This window comes from Capricornis sumatraensis, chromosome 9 (assembly GCF_032405125.1).
Source record: "Capricornis sumatraensis isolate serow.1 chromosome 9, serow.2, whole genome shotgun sequence".
NCBI lineage: Eukaryota > Metazoa > Chordata > Mammalia > Artiodactyla > Bovidae > Capricornis > Capricornis sumatraensis.
Window position 1 is genome coordinate 3,738,737 of NC_091077.1, and position 20,902 is coordinate 3,759,638.

The window sequence follows — 20,902 nt, forward strand, 5'->3', positions numbered from 1 at the left end:
GGAGTGAGGCTGTCCAGCTTCCCTTGGGCCAGCAGCAAGGGCCCACCCCATGACCTGGTGTTTGGACGGTTCTGGTACCTCTCTGACCAAGCCTAACATGTTATTCTCAAAGTGGACACCCTTAGGATGTCACTACCCAGAGGGGAGACAGGCTCAGCAACTCCTGGGCCCCTCTGTTGCATCCGTCTCACCTGTGAGTGCTCCCTGGAGACACCCAGCCCCCTGCACCCAGCCCCATAGCTCCAGGAGGGAGGGAGGGCTGGGACTTCTGCCCGCACTGCTGTGGGGTTGGGGCTGGCTCCTGCCTGGGAGAAGCCAGAGGTGCTATGAGCTGTCCCACTCCACTCCCCACCGGTGGCATTGCTCTCTGCATAGCTGGCTGTAGAGTGCAGGCTTGGCCTTATTAAAAACTGGGACCCAACCACAAATGCCAATTCCTTACTCACAGAGCAGTGTTTATAGTGGAGAGAAACTCATTAGGGCCAAGCCCTTCCCAGGCTGAGGAAGCACAGGTCTCATTATGGAGGCCAGATCTGTTCTGGTGGTTCTAATGAGCTGTGAAAACCACTCAGGACCAGGAGGATTAGCAGAGAAGGTGTCTTCAAATTCCCACAGGAGAGTTTTCTGCCTAGTTTTGGAGTCTGCAGGCCAAGGCATTTTATGGGAAAGGGGCTAAGACACCTGGCCTACCTCTCTGCACATCTGCACTGAGGCTTGTGCTAAAATTCTCCCACAGAGGAGTACCACTACCCTGGGTTTCCCAGCTTTGGTAGGGAAGGAGAGATGAGGTGGGTGGGGATGGGGGCCAAGCAAGGGGGCTGCCAGGCCCTCAGAATAAGGTGGGGCACTCCAGCATTGGCACCGAGGAATGGTACTTTGGCAGGGATGTGGCTGGGGGCCATTAGCAGTGCAGACACGGCCTGCCTGGCCAGACTACGGCTCTGGCCAGCTCCTGGGTCAAGGAGGTGGGTCCAGAGGGAGGGAGTTCCCAAACGGTAGGGTGTGAGGTCTGGGTCAGCTTATCGCCAGAGACCTGTCGCTGATGACCTTAAGGGGGACATGTGAGCCAGGAACGGGCGAGGCTGGTGCAGCCCGGCCACGTCTTCTTGTCAGCAGGCCTCAGTTCCTTGGTCCTTCTCAGCCCCGTGAACCTGAACTCTCTGCAGCTTCTTCAGGGATATGCACCCCACGTTGGACCTTGGGAGCTCTGGCTCCTGCTCCTGCCTTATTCAACCCAGTGTGTAGAGAGGGCCTCTTGCTTAGAACTTCAGGAAAAGTCCCAGTCATGAGACTCATCACCTAACTGGGGCCACTGGCCATGTCCTCCCTCATCTGGGGGCCAAGCTCAGTCACACTGTTGATTCTCATCTGGAAGGGAGGGGACCGTGCACACTGGTGAACCAACCCCAAGTGACCCTTTAGCAAAACACTGAAATCCCTGCAGAACATCTAAAAGCCCACTGCAGGTAGGGCCCACAGGACCTGGGGGTAACCAAGCATGCAGGGGGTGGGTCTCATTCTTGGAAGGCAGGCAGCTGTTTTCCAAATGTGGGTGGCCTCCTCCCTTACCAGGGCAATGATCTGTACCCCTTGGCCAAGGTCAGCATGGACAGGTGTCTGTGGGTCTTGGGACCACAAGGCCGTGTGCTCCCCCGTGTATAAGTGACGGCAAGTCTCCAACCCATAGACCCATCTGTGACCTCTTGTTTCTCAGCTCACAGACCTTCCGTGGAATCTCTCAGCTCACAGACCCTCTGGAGAGTTTCTCCCTTTATTCTCTTGGTCTCCCTGACAAGGAACCTACTAAGTTTCTTTCTACTCTGTTGACTGCTCCTTCTCAGTCTCCCTTTCTACCTCTTCTTCCTTTACACAGTTTCAAAAAGAGCCTCAGTCCTTGGTTCTCTTTGCTTCTTACTCTAAACCATCCCCAGGCAAAGCTGTGACAGTAGGACTATCTATAGGCTGATGGCCCTTTGTGTCTCCACCTTTGAGCTTTGGACTCACCCACCAGACATCTCAGCTGGTCCCAAACTTGAACTTGCTCTCTCCTGTCCCATCTGCCCCTCTTCCTGTCCTCACCTCCGGTCGCTTCATCTAGCCCCTTCCCCTCTGTGAGCTGGCTGGGGCTGCCCGCCTGGAGCCGAGGGCTGCAGTGTTCCCAGGTTTGCACAGGCATGGCCCCAAACAGACCTACCCTGGGGTGGAGCTTTCCAGGGCCATCCCTCCTAGTTTCTATCACCTTACTAGCACCTCCAACAGGCCACTGACTGCAAGCAGCTAAATCAGGAAAAAAAGTCCAGAGGGCTGGGGGCTTCTTGGTACCCAAGTGAGGACACACTGACTTGTCTCTGCTGGTTCCTCCCCTTGCTTTTGTCACACATGTTGCCAGAGTGTACCTGGAGGTCACCCTGGGCACCTCTTTGCATAACTGCCCACATCCAAACAATGCCATGTTCTGTTTATCTTACCTTTCAGATCGGTCTCAAACTCACCCTTTATCTCCTCTCCTTGTGACTTCTGGGCCAAGTCATCATTCTCTCTCTCCCGGACTCTGCAGTGGCCTCCGAACCACTTCCTGCATCTTCTTCAGTCTGTTTTCCACTTGGCAGTGAGCACAGTCCCTGGCACCTGGTGGGTGTTTATGCTTCAGAGGAATGAAACTGCTCCCTGTAGGTCAGCAGGACCAGGCGGACGAGCTTTGCTGCTAAAGAGGTATATCATGCCCCTGATTGTTGGGGATTATTCTTACTATTTTTGGCTAGGAGGAAAAAGAACAGCTCTTTGTTATTAAAACCAGAGAGGAACTACTGGTTGGTCAGAGTGGCAAGAATTCCAACGAGGACACTTGGTGCATCACGCACAGGTCCACCAAGTTTGTGGTTGTTGGTGGTAATGATCTCAGCACGTGTCTTGTCCTATGCTGTTTTTAACTTTTAATTTTGAAATAATTAGCAGGAAGTTGAAAAAATTGTGAATTCTTGTGGGATTGTCTGCTTCCCTCAATGGTAACGTCTTATATAACTGCAGTGTGCAATCTCAAAACCAGGGAACTGACGTTGGTATAACACTGTTAACTAGACTACAGACCTTATTCAGTTCTGACCATTAAAAATTGAATAAAGTCTGTAGTTTTTACTGTACCTTGCAATAATCTGTGTGTGTGTGTGTGTGTGTCTCTGTATGTGCGTGTGTAGCTCAGTAAACACCACCACAGTATCACCATTGTCAAGATACAGAACTATGAGACTCCAGTAGCTGTACTCTCTGGCATACAAAACAAGTCACTGAAGGAATTTTTCTCCATGTTAACATTATCAAGAAAAGATGAGAAGCTACAGAGTTCATGGAAATGAAGACAGGTTCCCATGCAAGAGATTCTTCTATTAAAATAACTGCTAACTTTGCCTGAGAATGAAATACCCATTTTCATGTTGTTTTTCAGATAATCATATTCTCTTCCTTCAGTTACATCATTTGATGCATAGCCAGAGGATGTGTGTATGAAAGAGAAGAAAAATACATGGTAAAAATATCTTTACTATAATTATTGTGGGGGAAAACGGTTTACAAAAAAATAATAATAGTGAATACCTAGAGAAGGCAATGGCACCCCACTCTGGTACTCTTGCCTGGAGAATCCCATGGATGGAGGAGCCTGGTGGGCTGCAGTCCATGGGGTCGCTGAGAGTTGGACACGACTGTGACTTCACTTTCACTTTTCACTTTCATGCATTGGAGAAGGAAATGGCAACCACTCCAGTGTTCTTGCCTGGAGAATCCCAGGGACAGCAGAGCCTGGTGGGCTGCCGTCTATGGGGTCGCACAGAGTTGGACACGACTGAAGCAACTTAGCAGCAGCAGCAGTAGTGTTTACTGTGTATTCAGGCACAGTAAAGTATAAAAAACCCATCATCACAAAAGAGCTCCCTTGTATCCCCTCTCTGTAGTCACCCCTGCCTCGCCTCTCCATTTCTGTCCCCAGAAACTACCGGTCTGTCCTGCTCTATAGCTCTGTCATTTGAGAATGTTATATAAATAGAATCATGTAGTGTGTACATTTTGAGATTAACTTTTTTCCCACTTAGCTATCAGGCTGTTGCACAAATCAATAGTTTATTTCTTTTATTGCTGAATAATGTTCCTTTGTATGGATGTATCAGAATTTATTCAATCATTGAAAATAAAAGGTTCTATGGATCATAAAGCTGAGAGCTGAAGAATTGATGCTTTTGAACTGTGGTGATGGAGAAGACTCTTGAGAGTCCTGTGGACAGCAAGGAGATCCAACTTGTCCATCCTAAAGGAAATCAATCCTGAATATTCATTGCAAGGACTGATGCTGAGGCTGAAACCCCAATACTTTGGCCACCTGATGTGAAGAACTGACTCTTTTGAAAAGACCCTAATGTTGGGAAAGATTGAAGGCAGGAGGAGAAGGGGACAACAGAGGATGAGATTGTTGGATGGCATCATCGGCTCAAGGGACATGAGTTTGAGCAAGCTCTGGGAGTTGGTGATGAACAGGGAAGCCTGGCTTGCTGTAGTCCATGGGGTCACAAAGAGTTGGACACGAGTGAGTGACTAAACTCAACTGATGACTTATTCATGTACAGGTTTTTGTGCAAATATCAGTTTTCATTTCTCTGATATAAATGTCCAAGTATGCAAGGGCTGGGTTTTTGTTAAGTGCATATTTAGTTTTGTGAGTAACTGACAATTTTCCAGAGTGGTTGTACCATTTAGCATTCTCACCAGCAATGGATGAGAGATCCATTTCTCTGCTTCTTGTTACCATTTGGTATCATCACTGTTTTTAATATAGTGTTAATACGTATAGAGCAATGTCTCACTCTGATTTTAGCTTACATTTCCTCAATGGCTAATGGTGCTGAACATTTTTTTTTTTTTCATACTCTCACTTGCCATCTCTGCCTTTGGCAAAATATCTGTTCGTGTTTTTTGCCCATTTTGAAATTGGGTTGTTTGTTTTGTTCTTTTACTGTTGAGATTTTTTTTTTTGTAGTGAAATATACATACCAATAACCAATAAATGTTTCTTCTTTCTTTTGATTTTTTTAGTGATATAAGTTGATATACACCCAGAAATGTGTGTAACATGCTCATATCAGGGATTAGTTAGGGTGAGTATTGGTAGCTGATATAATAAATAACCCCCAATTTGAGAGTTAGACACAATGGATATTTATTTCTTGCTCACACAAAGCCAGAAGTGTGTTGTGTGTTTCTTTTTAACTGATTTTGCCAAAAGGTGACTGTGGAATCTGGGTATTTTCCATCCCAAGACCCTGTTAGCTGGATCACATGGCCTCCAAGACAGCTATGGAGAGGCAGAGAGAAGGGAAATACACAGAAGGTTTTATTTTTTACGGCCAGTTCTAGAGGTTGTGTATACTCCTCTAACTTACATCTCATTGGCTAGGGTTAGTCACCTGATCGCAAACCAGCTTCGTGCGAGACTGGGCCTCTTCTTCCTGTGTGTCCTAGAAGACGTGGTAGGGTGGGTGTGCTCTGGGCCCATCTCTGTCATTATTGAGGCATAAGATGGAACATTGTGGAACACACCTTGCTTCTTCAGGTGATACCATGACTCACAGTTCTAAGGTGACTGTGGCATTAAGTCTTGGATGAAAGGAGTTATCCTGTTCCATCTACTACTTTTTTAAAAAAAAGCTTTTATCCATACAAGTTTATATTTTATTTTTAAAGAGTTTATTTTATATTGGAGTAGAGTTAATGGCAATGGCACCCCACTCCAGTACTCTTGCCTGGAAAATCCCATGGATGAAGGAGCCTGGTAGGCTGCAGTCCATGGGGTCGCTGAGAGTTGGACATGACTGTGACTTCACTTTCACTTTTCACTTTCATGCGCTGGAGAAGGAAATGGCAACCCACTCCAGTGTTCTTGCCTGGAGGATCCCAGGGACGGGGGAGCCTGGTGGGCTGCTGTCTATGGGGTGGCACAGAGTCGGACACGACTGAAGTGACTTAGCAGCAGCAGCAGAGTTAATTTATAATTTTATTTTCAAGTGCACAGCAAAATGATTCAGCTGTACATTTATCTATTCTTTTTCAGATTCTTTTCGTGTATAGGTTTTTACAGAGTATTGAATAGAGTTTCCTGTGCTATACAGTAGGTCCTCATTGATTAGACATATAATATATACCTTATATACAGTAGTGTATATATGTTAATCTCAGACTACTAATTTATCCCTTTCTCCACCTTCCCCTTTTGGTAATCATAAATTAGTTTTCTAAGTCTGTGAGTCTGTTTCTGTTTTGTAAATAAGTTCATTTGTATCATTTTTTAAAGATCCCACGTGTAGGTGATAGCATATGATATTTGACTTTGTCTGACTCACTTCACTTAGTATGATAATCTTGAGGTGCATACATGTTGCTGAAATGGCTTTATTTCACTCTTTTTAATGGCAGAATAACATTCCATTGTATATATGTACCATATCTTCCATATTCATTCATCTGTCAGTGGATAGCGAGGTTGCTTCCATGTCCTGGCTTTTGTGAATGAACATAGGGGTGTGTGTATCTTTTCAAATTATATCTTTTTTCCCAAGATATATGCCCAGGGGTGAGATTGCTGGATCATGTGTGTGCATGTGTGCTAAGTTTCTTCAGCCTTGTCTGACTCTGTACAACCCTATGGACTATAGCCCACAGGGTCCTCTGTCCATGGAATACTGGAGTGGGTTTCCATGCCCACTTCCAGGGGATCTTCCCAACCCAGGGATCAAACCCACATCTCTTATGTCTCATGCATAGGCAGGCAGAATTTTTAGCCCTAGCACCACCTGGGAAGCCCTTACTGGATCATATGGTAGCTATACTTTTAGTTTCTTAAGAAACCTCCATACAGTTCTCCATAGTAGCTGTAATGACTTACATTCCCACCAACAGTGCAGGATGGTTCCCTTTTCTCTACATCCTCTCCAACATTTATTTTTTGTTTTTTGTGTTTTTTTGGTGATGGCCATTCTCACTGCTTGGTTCATTGTAGTAATTAGCAATTCTAAGCATGTTTTATGTGCTTTTTGGTCATCTGAAAGTCTTTTTTGGAAAAGTGTCTATTTAGGTCTTCTGCCCATTTTCTGAATGGGTTGTTTATTTTTTGGACATAGAGCTGCATGAGCAGTTTATATATTTTGGAGATTAATCCCTTGTTGATTGCATAATTTGCAATTATTTTCTCCCATTCTGTGAGTCACCTATTCGTTTTGTTTCTGGTTTCCTGTGTTGTGCAAAAGCTTTTACATTTAATTAGATCCCATTTGTTTATTTTTTCACTACTCTATGAGGTGGGTCCAAAAAGAAATACTTCAACTTATGTCAAAGAGTGTTCTGCCTATGTTTTCCTCTAAGAGTTTAGGTTTTGAGTTTATTTTTGTATATGCTGTTAGGGAATGTTTTCATTTCATTCTTTTACATAAGGCTGTTCATTTTCCCCAGCCCCACTTATTGAAGAAACTATCTTTTCTCCATTTTATACTCTTATCCCCTTTGTTGTAGATTAATTGGCCATGGGTGCCAGGGTTTATCCCTAGGCTTTCTATCCTGTTCTGTTGATCTATAAGTCTGTCTTTGTGCCAGTTCTGTATTGTTTTGTTTACAGTAGTTTTACAATATATTCTGAAGTAAGGGAGCCTGATTTCTCCAGCTCTGTTTTTCTTTCTCAGGATTGCTTTGGCTATTTGGGGTCTTTTGTGTTTTCATACAAGTTCAAAGTGTTTTTGTTCTAGTTCTGTGAAAAAAATGCATGGGCAATTTGATAAAGATTCCATTGAATCTGTAGATTGCCTTGGGAAGTATAGTCATTTGACAACATTAATTCTTCCAATCAACAACATGGTGTATCTTTTCACCTATTTATATCATATTTAATTATTTTCATCACTGACATATAGTATTCAGAGTACAGATCTTTTGTACCTGTAAGTAGACTTATTCCTAGGTATTTCATTCTTCTTGATGCAATGGTAAATGGAACTGTTTCTTTAATTTCTCTTTTTGATCTTTTATTGTTAGTATATAGGGATGCAAGATATTTCTGAGTGTTAATTTTATATCCTGCAAATTTACCATATTTATTGATGAGTTCTATTAGTTTTCTGGCAGTGTCTTTAGGACTTTCTATGTGTACTATCATGTCATCTGCAAACAGTGACAATTTTACTTCTTTTCCAATTTGGATTCCTTTTATTCTCTGATTGCCTTGGCTAGCACTTCCAAATCTATGTTGAAAGTGGACATCCTTGTCTTGTTCCTGATTTAGAGGAAATGCTTTCAGTTTTTCACTGTTGAGTATGATGTTAGCTGTAGGTTGGCTGTATGTGGCCTTTGTTATATTAAGGTATATTCCTGAGGTATCAGCTCTTTCTGAAGAGTTTTTTTTTTAATCATAAATGGGTGTTGAATTTTGTCAAAAGTTTTTTCTGCATATATTGAGATGATCATATGGTTTTTATTCTTCAATTTGTTGATGTGGTTTATGACACTGATTGATTTGCAGATATTAAAAAATGCTCATATCCCTGGGATAAATCACACTTCAATCATAAGTCATTATTTGTGATTTTTTAAATGCATTGTTGGATTTGGTTTGCTAGTGTTTTGTTGAGGATTTTTGTGTCTATATTTATCAGTTATGTTGGCTTATTTTTTTTTGTGTGTGTGTGTTTATGTGATATATTTGTCTGGTTTTGATATCAGGGTGATGGTGGACTTATAGAATGATTTAGAGAGTCTTCCTTCCTCTGCAATTTTTTGAAAATATTTCAAAAGGATAGGTATTATCTCTTCTCTAAATGTTGGATAGAATTTGCCTTGGAAGCCATTTGGTCCTGGACTTTTGTTTATTAGGAGTTGTAAAATCACAGTTGCGATTTCAGTACTTGTTCATATTTTAAATTTCTTTCTGATTCTGTCTTGGGAGATTGTACCTTTCATTTTTTCTAGGTTGTTCATTTTATTGGCATATATTTGTTGAACTGTGGTGTTGGAGAAGACTCTTGAGAGTCCCTTGGACTGCAAGGAGATCCAACCAGTCCATTCTGAAGATCAGCCCTGGGATTTCTTTGGAAGGAATGCTGCTGAAGCTGAAACTCCAGTACTTTGGCCACCTCATGTGAAGAGCTGACTCATTGGAAAAGACCCTGATGCTGGGAGGGATTGGGGGCAGGAGGAGAAGGGGACAACCAAGGATGAGATGGCTGGATGGCATCACGGACTCGATGGACGTGAGTCTGAGTGAACTCTGGGAGCTGGTGATGGACAGGGAGGCCTGGCGTGCTGCGATTCATGGGGTCGCAAAGAGTCGGACACGACTGAGCGACTGAACTGAACTGAACTGAACTGAGTAGTCTCTTATGATCTTTTGTATTTCTGTGGTGTTTGTTGTAACTTCTCCTTTTTCACTTTTAATTTCATTGGTTTGAGTCCTCTCTCCTTTTTTCTTGATGAGTCTGGTGAAGGGTTTATGAGTTTTGTTTATCTTTTCAAAGAACCTGTTTTAGTTTCATTGATCTTTCCTGTTGCTTTCTTCATCTCTATTTCATTCATTTCTGCTATTATCTTTATGATTTCTTTCCTTCTAGTAATTTTAGATTTCATTTGTTCTTTCTCTAGTTGCTTTAAGTGTGATGTTAGGTGGTTTATTTGACATTTTTCTTGCTTCCCAAGGTAAGATTGTATAGCTGTAAACTTCCTTCATAGATATTATCTCTTCAAATGTTTTCTCATGTCCTTTCTCCCTCTCTCTTCTTCTCCTGGGACCCCTATAATGTGAATGTTGGTGCATTTAATGTTGTCCCAGAGGTCTCTTCAGTTCAGTTCAGTTGCTCAGTCATGTCTGATTCTTTGCGACCCCATGGAGTGCAGCACACCAGGCTTTCCTGTCCATCACCAACACCTGGAGCTTGCTCAGACTCATGTTCGTTGAGTTGATAATGCCATCCGGCCATCTCATCCTCTGTTGTCCCCTTCTCCTCCTGCCTTCAATCTTTCCCAGCATAGGGTCTTTTCCAATGAGTCAGTTCTTTGCATCAGATGGCCAAAGTATTGGAGTTTCAGCTTCAACATCAGTCCCTCCAATGAATATTCAGGACTGATTTCCTTTAGGATTGACTGGCTTGATCTCCTTGCTGTCCACAGGACTCTCAGGAGTCTTCTCCAACACCACAGTTCAAAAGCACCAATTCTTCGGTGCTCAGCTTTCTTTATAGTCCAACTCTCATGTCCACACATGACTACTGGAAAAACCATAGCTTTGACTAGACAGACCTTTGTTGGCAAAGTAATGTCTCTGCTTTTTAATATGCTATCTAGTTTGGTCATAGCTTTTCTTCTAAGGAGCAAGCGTCTCTTAAATTGTCTTAATTTCTTTTCATTCTTTTTCTTTATTCTGCTCTGTGACTGCGGTTTCCCCCATTCTATCTTCCAGGTCACTTATACATTTTTCTGCCTCAGTTATTCTGCTATTGATTCCTTCTAGTGCATTTTTCATTTCAGTTATAGTATTATTCACCTCTGTTTTTTATTTCTTCCTGGTCTTTGTTAAAGTTTCTTGCATCTTCTCAATCCTTGCCTCCATTCTTTTCCTGAGACCCTGAATCATCTTGACTATCATTATTCTGAATTCTTTTTTTTTAATTGCCTATCTCCACTTCACTTAGTTGTTTTTCTGGATTTTATCTTATTTTTTCATGTGGGGCATATTCCTCTGTAATTTCATTTTCTTTTTTTCTAATTTGCTATGATGTAGTTTCTGTTCCAAGGCTGCAGGATTATAGTTCTTACTTCTGCTGTCTGCCCTCTAGTGGATGAGGCTGTCTAAGAGGCTTGTGCAAGCTTCTTGATGGGAGGGACTGTTGGTAGGTGGAGCTCAGTCTTATCTCTCTTGTGGGCAGGGCAGTGCTCAAAAAAAATTTTATCTACTTGCTTGATGATGTGTTCTCACCATGTTAGTTGTTTAACCTGAGGTGACCCAGCACTGAAGCCTATAAGCTCTGGTTGGGCTAATAGTGTCCTCTGGGAGGGCCCAAGTCAATGAGTATGTTTCTGAACTACTACTGTCTGTGTCTTTGTCCCCACAGTGAGCCACAGCTCCCCTACCTCTGTAAGAGGCCCTCAAGTGCTAGCAGATAGGCCTGGCCCCATCTCTTATGGGATCATTGCTTTTTTCCCTTGAGTCCTCATACACATGAGACTTTATGTATTTTCCAAGAGTGGAGTTTCTGTTTCCCCAAGTCCTGTGGAAGTCCTGCAATCAAACCCTTCTGGCCTTCAAAGCCAGATTCTCTGGGCACTCCTCCTGTTGCTGGACCCCTAGGCTGAGAAGCCTGACATGGGGCTCTGTGGGATAATTTCTGTGGTATAATAATTTTCTGGTTTGTGAGTGGCCCATCTGGTGGGTATGGGAATTGATTTTATCGTGATAGCACCCCTCTTACCAGGTTTTTGTGGCTTCTTCTTTGTTTTTGTGTGCAGGGTATTTTTTTTGTGGGGGGGTAGGTTCCAGCATTTTTGGCTAGTGGCTGTTCAGCAGTTGTGATTTTGGTGCTTTTGTAAGAAGAGGGTGGGCTAACATCCCTCTACCCCATCATCTTGAGACCAGTCCTCTTAAAGAGTCTGGGAAGAGTATTTGTGGCTGCAGGTTTTCCCCTTTCATCAGTTTAAACGTATTGTGCCACTTCCTTCTAGCCTGCAGAGTTTCTGCTGAGAAATCAAGTTGATAACCTTCTAGGAGTTCCTTTGTGTGTTATTTGCTGCTTGTAATACTTTTTCTTTGCTTTTACTTTTTGCCAGTTTGATTACTGTTTGTCTTGGGGTGTTCCTCCTTGGGTTTATCTGGCCTGGGACTCTCTATGCTTCCTATACTTGGGTGACTGTTTCCCACATTATGGAAAATTTCAGCTACTGCCTCTTCAGATATCTTCTCTGGTCCTCTCTCTCTCTCTTTCTTTTCCTATGATTCCTAAAATTTGAATGTTGGTGCGTGCAACATTGTCCCAAAGGTCCCTTAAAATGTCTTCCTTTCTTTTCATTCTTTTCTCTTTATGTTGTTCTGCAGCAGTAATTTCCACTATTCTGTCTTCTGGCTCACCTGTCCATTCTTCTGCGTCACTTACTTTGCTATTGATTCCTTCCAGTGTATGTTTCATTTCAGCTATTGTGTTGCTTGACTCTGTGTGCTCTTTATATCTTCTTTGTCAAACATGTCTTGCATCTGTGCCTCCAGTCTTTTTTCCAAAATCTTGGATCTTCTTCACTATCATTACTCTGAATTCCTTTTCAATGCTGGTACATTGCCTATTTCCACGTCATTTAGTTGTTCTGGGGTTTTATCTTGTTCCTTCTTCTGGGACTTATTACTCTGCTGTCTCATTTCATTTAACTTTCTCTGTTTGCAGTCTCTCTTCCACAGGCTGCAGGATTGTATTTCCTTTTGCTTCTTATGTTTGCTCCCAGTGGGTGAAGCTGATCTAAGGGTCTTCTGCAGGCTTCCTGGCGGGATGGACTCATGCTTGCCCACTGGTGGATGGAGCTGGGTCATGTCCCTCTGATGGGCAGGGCTGTGTCAAGGAGTTCATTTAGAGGTGTTGTGGACTCAGGAATATTTTAGGCAGCCTGTTTTCTGATGGGTGGGGCTGTGGTCCTGCTCTGTTGGTTGCTTGGCCTGAGGCACTCCAGTACTGAGGATGCTTTTTGTCACCAGATTTTGCTGCCGAAATGGCAGCCAGCTGGAGGGTTCGCACTTATGAATATCCCCTAGTACGATTTCCACCTGTGTCCTTGTCCCCACAGTGAGTCATAGCTGCTCCAGCACCCCGTGAGACCCTCCAAGACCAGCAGATAGGTCTGGCCCAGGCTCCTCTGAAGTCAATGCTTTTCTTCCAGTTCCTAGTGTGCATGAAACCTAGTATGCACCCTCCAAGACTGGAGTTCCAGTCCTGTGTAATTCCTGTGATCAACCCCACTGGCCTGGGGGATCCTCTTCCCAATGCCAGACCCCTAGACTGGAAGAACCAGATGTGGGGCGCAGAATTCTTATTCCTTTGAGGAGAACCTCTGTGATATATTTATTTTCCAGTGTGTGGGTTGGCCTCCTGGCTGGTATGGGATTTGATTGTATCATAAATGTGTTCCTCCTACCTCTCATTGTGGCTTCTTTGTCTGTGAATGTAGTATATCTCTTTTTGGTAGGTTCCAGTATTTTTTCTTTTTTTTGATGATTATTCAGCAGGTAGTTGTGATTTTGATGTTTACAAGAGAGGAGGTGATCTCTTTTACCTTGCCATCTTGTCTTTAACCTCTGCTTCTTGTTGCACTAGTTCCCAGAGAGGATGCTGGGCCTGGAAAAGGGCCTTTATTAAACCAAATAAGGAGTTGGGGAGATAGTTATTGGTGTCATTGTTTTCTTTCTTTTTCTGCTATCTATATCCAATAAAGAGCCTTTAAAATGCATCTGTTCCTAAGCACATATAATGTAATCATCCTACTTTTATGGGATCAGAAGGGTTGGGGAATGCTGTTCCTCATCCCATTGATTCTCTAGCTCAGTTTGCAAACTAGTAGAACATAAGTGTCATGTAGTTAACAAGTATGTTTTATTTGTCCTATTTGTGTGTTTATATACCTGTGACTCCAGAATAGCAAAATGAGAACCACCAGATTAGTAAAATTGTATTTAGTAAGCATTTATTGTGCATACAAGAGCAGTTTGTGAAGCTGGGTCTCTCTAACATAGGAATGAGACACAGAGGTATGTTATAGGACAATTTATATAGTGAAATGCAGAGGCTGCTTATGATTTACAATGATTTGTTATATAGCTTAGAGTTTTCTGCCAATTGTGGGTGATAGTCTAAGTTTCATTTATCCTTTTCAGGGTAAAGAGTCTGCCTGTAATGCAGGAGACCCAGGTTCAATCTCTGGGTCAGGAAGATCCCCTGGAGAAGGAAATGGCAACCCACTCCAGTATTCCTGCCTGGGAAATCCCATGGACTGGAGCCTGCCAGTCCAAGGAGTCTCAAAGTGTCGGGCACAACTGAGTGACTAATACTTCACTATATTCTTCAGAGACTTTATAAGAAGTGGTCTAGGTTGTTTTTACCTATTGTCTAGAATAAGATTAATGTTTTTTTCTGCTCAGGAAATTCACAAGTTTGCTTTGCATTTTGTATTTTACTTTGTATCTATCTACCTACAATTATTGTTTATTTGTTTATACACCCATGTAACTGCCGTCTCAACTGATAGAGAACATTTCCATTATCCCAAGAAGTTCCCACATGTCACTTCCCAACTAAACTGAGTTAAATCCCATTTTTCCAAGGCAAGAACTGTCCTGACATCTACATCACAGCTTAGTTTGCTGTCTTTGAGCTTCATGTAAATGGATTACAGATACTATTTTTCCTGACTTATTTCACTCATCATCATGTTTATCATCCATGTTGTTGCATGTATCAGTACTTTGAGTCACTTAATTGTTAAGGACTATTCCATCGTATGAATAACGGCAATTTATTTGTTTACTTGATGATAAACATTTGGATTGTTTCCAGTCTGGGGCTATTTTCACTCAAGTTTCTATACAACATTCTATGCAAGTCTTTTAAAAAAATTGAACCTCCGTACTATTTTCCATAGTGACTGCACCAATTTGCATTCTCACCAAGAGTGTATAAGTGTTCCCTGCTTTCCACACCTTCTCTAGCATTTGTTGTTTGTGACTTTTGATGATGGCCATTCTGACAAGTGTAAGGTCATAGCTCACTGTAGATCTGATTTGCATTGCTTCAATAATTAGTGATGTTAAACATCACTTCATGTGCTCTTTGGCCATCTGTATGTCTTCTTCGGAGAAATATCTATTTAGATCTTCTGCCCATTTTTAAATTGGGCTTTTTTTAAAAAATTATTTTTTCAATTGAAGGATAATTGCTTTACAGGATTTTGTTGTTTTCTGTCATACCTCAACATGAGTCAGCCATAGGTATACATATATCCCCTCCCTCCCATATCCCTCCGCATCCCACCCTTCTAGATTGACACAGAGACCCTGTTTGAATTTCCTGAGCTCATTTCCTGAGCCATTATATACGGTAATATAAGTTTCCATGTTACTCTTTCCATGCATCTCACCCTCTCCTCCCCTCTCCCCATGTCAATAAGTCTATTCTCTATGTCTGTTTCTCCATTCCTGCCTTGTAAATAAATTCTTCTAGATTCTGTATATATGTATTTATCTTTCTGTTTCTGGCTTACTTCACTCTGTATAATAGACTCTAGGTTCATCCACCTCATTAGAACTGACTCAAATGTGTTTCTTTTTATGGGTGAGTCTTGAGAAATCTGTATGCAGGCCAGGAAGCAACAGTTAGAACTGGACATGGAACAACAGACTGGTTCCAAATAGGAAAAGGAGTACGTCAAGGCTGTATATTGTCACCCTGCTTATTTAACTTATATGCAGAGTACATCATGAGAAACGCTGGACTAAAAGAGACACAAGCTGGAATCAAGATTGCCAGGAGAAATATCAATAACCTCAGATATGCAGATGATACCACCCTTATGGCAGAAAGTGAAGAGGAACTAAAAAGCCTCTTGATGAAAGTAAAAAAGGAGAGTGAAGAAGTCGGCTTGAAGCTCAACATTCGGAAAACGAAGATCATGGCATTCGGTCCCATCACTTCATGGGAAATAGATGTGGAAACAATGGAAACAGTGATAGACTTTATTTTCTTGGGCTCCAAAATCACTGCAGATGGTGATTGCAGCCATGAAATTAAAAGATATTTACTTCTTGGAAGAAAAGTTATGACCAACCTAGATAGTATATTCAAAAGCAGAGACATTACTTTGTCCACAAAAGTCCATCTAGTCAAGGCTATGGTTTTCCCAGTAGTCATGTAAGGATGTGAGAGTTGGACTGTGAAGAAGGCTGAGTGCCGAAGAATTGATGATTTTGAACTGTGGTGTTGGAGAAGACTCTTGAGAGTCGCTTGGACTGCAAGGAGATCCAACCAGTCCATTCTAAAGGAGATCAGCCCTGGGAGTTCTTTGGAAGGAATGATGCTAAAGCTGAAACTCCAGTACTTTGGCCACCTCATGCGAAGAGTTGACTCATTGGCAAAGACTCTGATTCTGGGAGGAATTGTGGGCAGGAGGAGAAGGGGATGACAGAGGATGAGATGGCTGGATGGCATCACTGTCTCGATGGATGTGAGTCTGAGTGAACTGCGGGAGATGGTGATGGACAGGGAGGCCTGGCGTGCTGCGATTCATGGGGTCGCAAAGAGTCAGACACGACTGAGCGACTGAACTGAACTGAACTGAATATTCCATTGTGTATATGTACCACAACTTCTTTATCCATTCATCCGTCAACGGACATCTAGGTTGCTTCCAAGTTCTAGCTATTGTAAATAGTGCTGAAGTGAACAATGGGATACATGTGTCCTTTTCAATTTTGGTTTCCTCAGGGTATATGCCTAAGTGTGGGATTGCTGGGTAGTTTTAGTCCTAGTTTTTTAAGGAATCTCCATACCATCTTCCATAATGCTGTATCAATTTACATTCCCACCAACAGTGCAAGAGCGTTCCTTTTTCTCCACACCCTCTCCAGCATTTGTTGTTTGTAGACTTTTTGATGATGACCATTCTGACTGGTGTGAGGTGATATCTTACTGTAGTTTTGACTTGCATTTCTCTAATAATGAGCGATGTTGAACATCTTTTCATATGTTTGTTAGCCACCTGTATGTCTCCTTTGGAGAAATGTCTATTTAGGTCTTTAACTTTTTGTTTGGGCTGTTTGTTTTTCTGGTATTTAGTTGTATGAGCTGCTTGTATATTTTGGAAATTAATCCTTTGTCAGTTCTTTCATTTGCTATTATTTTCTCCCATTCTGAGGGTTGTCTTTTCACCTTGCTTATAGTTTCCTTTGCTGTGCAAAAAGCTTTTAAGTTTAATCAGATCCCACTTGTTTAGTTTTGTTTTTATTTCCATTACTCTAGGAGGTGGGTCATAGAGGATCTTGCTTTGATTTATGTCATTGAGTGTTCTGCCTATGCTTTCCTCTAAGAGTTTTATAGTTTCTGGTCTTAAATTTAGGTCTTTAATCCATTTTGAGTTTATCTTTGTGTATGGTGTTAAGAAGTGTTCTAATTTCATTCTTTTACATGTAGCTGTTCAGTTTTCCCAGCACCATTTATTGAAGAGGCTGTCTTTGCCTCATTGTATATTCTTGCCTCCTTTGTCAAAAATAAGGTACCCATTGTTTGTTTGACACAAAGCTGCATGAGCTGCTTTTATTTTGGAGATTAATCCCTTGTTGTTTGCATTGTTTGTTCACATTTTCTCCCATTCTGTGGATTGTCTTCATTTTGTTTGTGGTTTCCTTTGCTGTGTAAAAGCTTGCCAGTTTAATTCGGTCCTACTTTCTTATTTTTGCTTTTATTTATTTAATTTTTTGCTTTGGGAGACTGACTTAAGAAAACATGCTATGATTTATGTCAGATAATGTTTTATGTATATTCTCTTCTAGGAGTTTTATGGTGTTATGTCTTATATGTAAGTCTGTAAGCCATTTTGAGTTTATTTTTGAGTATGGCGGGAGAACATGTTCTAACTTCATTGGTTTATGGTGGTTGTCCATCTTTTCCAACACGACGTGCCTATCTTTCATTCATGGTATAGTCTTTCCTCCTTTGTCAAAGGTTAATAAATTGTAGGTGTGTGAGTTTATTTTGGGGCTCTCTATTCTGTTTCCCCTTCATGGATCACAGTCTTGTTGTGGTGAAGGGGCTTGTGTAACTCAGTGAACCTATGAGTCATGATGTGTGGGGCCACCTATGATGGACAGGTCATAGTGAAGAGTTCTGACAAAACATGGTCCTCTGGAGGAGGGAATGGCAAACCACTTCAGTGTTCTTGCTGTGAGAACCCCATGAACAGTATGAAAAGGCAAAAAGATATGACACTGGAAGATGAACTCCCTAGGTTGGAAGATGTCCAATATGCTACTGGGAAGAGTAGAGGGCAATTACTAATAGCTTCAGAAAGAATGAAGTGGCTGGGCCAAAGTGGAAATGATGTTCAGTTGTGGATGTGTCTGCTGGTGACAGTAATGTCTGATGCTGTAAAGAACAATATTCCATAGGAACATGCAATGCTAGGCCCATGAATTAAGGTAAATTGGACATGGTTAAGAGTAGATGGCAGGAGTGAACACTGACATCTTCAGTTCAGTTCAATCGCTCAGTCATGTCCGACTCTTTGCGACCCCATGAATTGCAGCACGCTAGGCCTCCCTGTCCATCACCAACTCCTGGAGTTCACTCAAACTCATGTCCATTGAGTTGGTGATGCCATCCAGCCATCTCATCCTCTGTCGTCCCCTTCTCCTCCTGCCCCTAATCCCTTCCAGCATCAGAGTCTTTTCCAATGAGTCAACTCTTCGCATGAGGTGGCCAAAGTATTAGAGTTTCAGCTTTAGCATCAGTCCTTCCAAAGAACACCCAGGGCTGCTCTCCTTTGGAATGGACTGGTTGGATCTCCTTGCAGTCCAAGGGACTCTCAAGAGTCTTCTCCAACACCACAGTTCAAAAGCATCAATTCTTCGTCACTCAGCTTCTCCACAGTCCAACTCTCACATCCATACATGACCACTGGAAAAACCATAGCCTTGACTAGACATCTTAGAAATCAGTAAACTAAGATGGATGGGAATGGGTGAATTTAATTCAGATGACCATTAAATCTACTACTGTGGACAAGAATCCCATAGAATAATTGGAGTATCCCTCATAGTCACCAAAAAGGTCCAAAATGCAGTACTTGGGTGCAATCTCAAAAATGACAGAATGATTTTGGTTCATTTCCAAGGCAAACACTTCAACATTACAGTAATCCAAGTCTATGCCCCAACCACTGATGCCAAAGAAGCTAATGTTGACCAGTTCTATGAAGACCTTCTAGAACTAACACCAAAAAAATGGATGTATTTCTCATCATAGGGGACAGGAATGCAAAAGTAAGGGGTCAAGAGATACCTGGAGTAACACACAAGTATGGCCTTGGAGTACAAAATGAAGCAGGGCAAAGGCTAACAGAATTTTGTCAAGAGAACACCCTGGACATAGCAAACACAAGAGATGATGTTACACAGGGAGGTCATCAGATGGTCAATGCTGAAATCAAATTGATTACATTCTTTGCAGTTGAAGATGGAGAAACCTACAGTCAGCAAAACCAAGACCTGGAGCTGACTGTGGCTCTCAGATCATGAGCTCCTTGTTGCAAAATTCAGGCTTAAATTGAAGACAGTAGGGAAAACCACTAGGGCTTCCCTGGTGAAGGTAAAGAACACACCTGCCAAAGCAGGGGACACAGGTTCAATCTCTGGGTGGGGAAGATCCCCTGGAGAAGGAAATGGCAACCTACTCCAGGATTCTTGCCTGGGAAATCCCAGGGAGAGAGGCGCCTGGTGAGCTACAGTCCATGATGGGGTCACAAAAATGTTGGACACAACTTGGCAGCTAAACAACAATAATAACAAAGGGAAAACTGCTGAGCCATTCAGGTAAGAAAGTGAAAGTGAAGTCGTTCAGTCATGTCCGACTCTTTGCGACCCCATGGACTGTAGCCCACCAGGTTCCTCTGTCCATGGGATTCTCCAGGCAAGAATACTGGAGTGGGTTTCCATTTCCTTCTCCAGGGGAATCTTCCCGACCCAGGGATCAGACCCAGGTCTCCCACATTGCAGGCAGACGCTTTAACCTCTGAGCCACCAGGGAAGCCCATATGACCTAAATCAAATATCTCAAAGGAGAAAAGGAAAGATATACCCAACTCAATGTAGAGTTCCAGAAAATAATGCAACAATGCAAAGAAATAGAGGGAAAGAATAGAATGAGAAAGACTAGAGATCTCTTCAAGAAAATTGGAGATATGAAGGGAACATTTCATTCAAAGACGAGCACAATAAAGGAAAGAAATGTCAGAGACCTAGCAGAAGTAGAAGGGAATAAGAAGAGGTGGCAAGAACACACAGAGAACTATAAAAATAAGATCTTAATGACCCATATAACCACAATGGTGTGATCACTCACCCAGAGCCAGACATTTGGTGTGTGAAGTCAAGTAGGTCTTAGGAAGCATTACTACAAACAAAGCTAGTGGATGTGATAGAATTCCAGCTTAACTATTTCAACTCCTAAAAGATGATGCTGTTAAAGTGCTGTACTCAGTGTGGACACAGGATTGGAAAATATATTTTCATTCCAATCCTAAAGAAAGGAAATGTCAAAGAATGTTCAAACTACAGTACAATTGTGCTCATTTCCACATGCTAGCACATTTAGGCTAAAAATTCTTCAAGACAGGCTCCAGCAGTATGTGAACTAAGAATTTCCAGATGTACAAAATTGGGTTTCAAAAGGAAGAGGAACTAGAGATGAAATTGCCAACATTTGCTGGATCATAGAGAAAGCAACGAAATTCCAGGAAAATATCTACTTCTGCTTCGTTGACTATACAAAAGTCATTGACTATGTGGATCATAACAAATTGTGGAAAATTCTTCAAGAAATGAGAATACCAGATAACCTTACCTGCCTCCTGAGAAACCTGTATGTATATCAAGAAGCAGCAGTTAGAACCAGACATGGAACTATGGACTGGTTCCAAACTGGGAAAGGAGTACATCAAGGTTGTATATTGTTACCCTGCTTATTTATCTTAAATTCAGAGTACATCATGCAAAATGCCAGACTGGATGAATCACAAGCTGAAATCAAGATTGCTGGGAGAAATATCAGCAACCTCAAATAGTCAGATGATACCACTCCAATGGCCA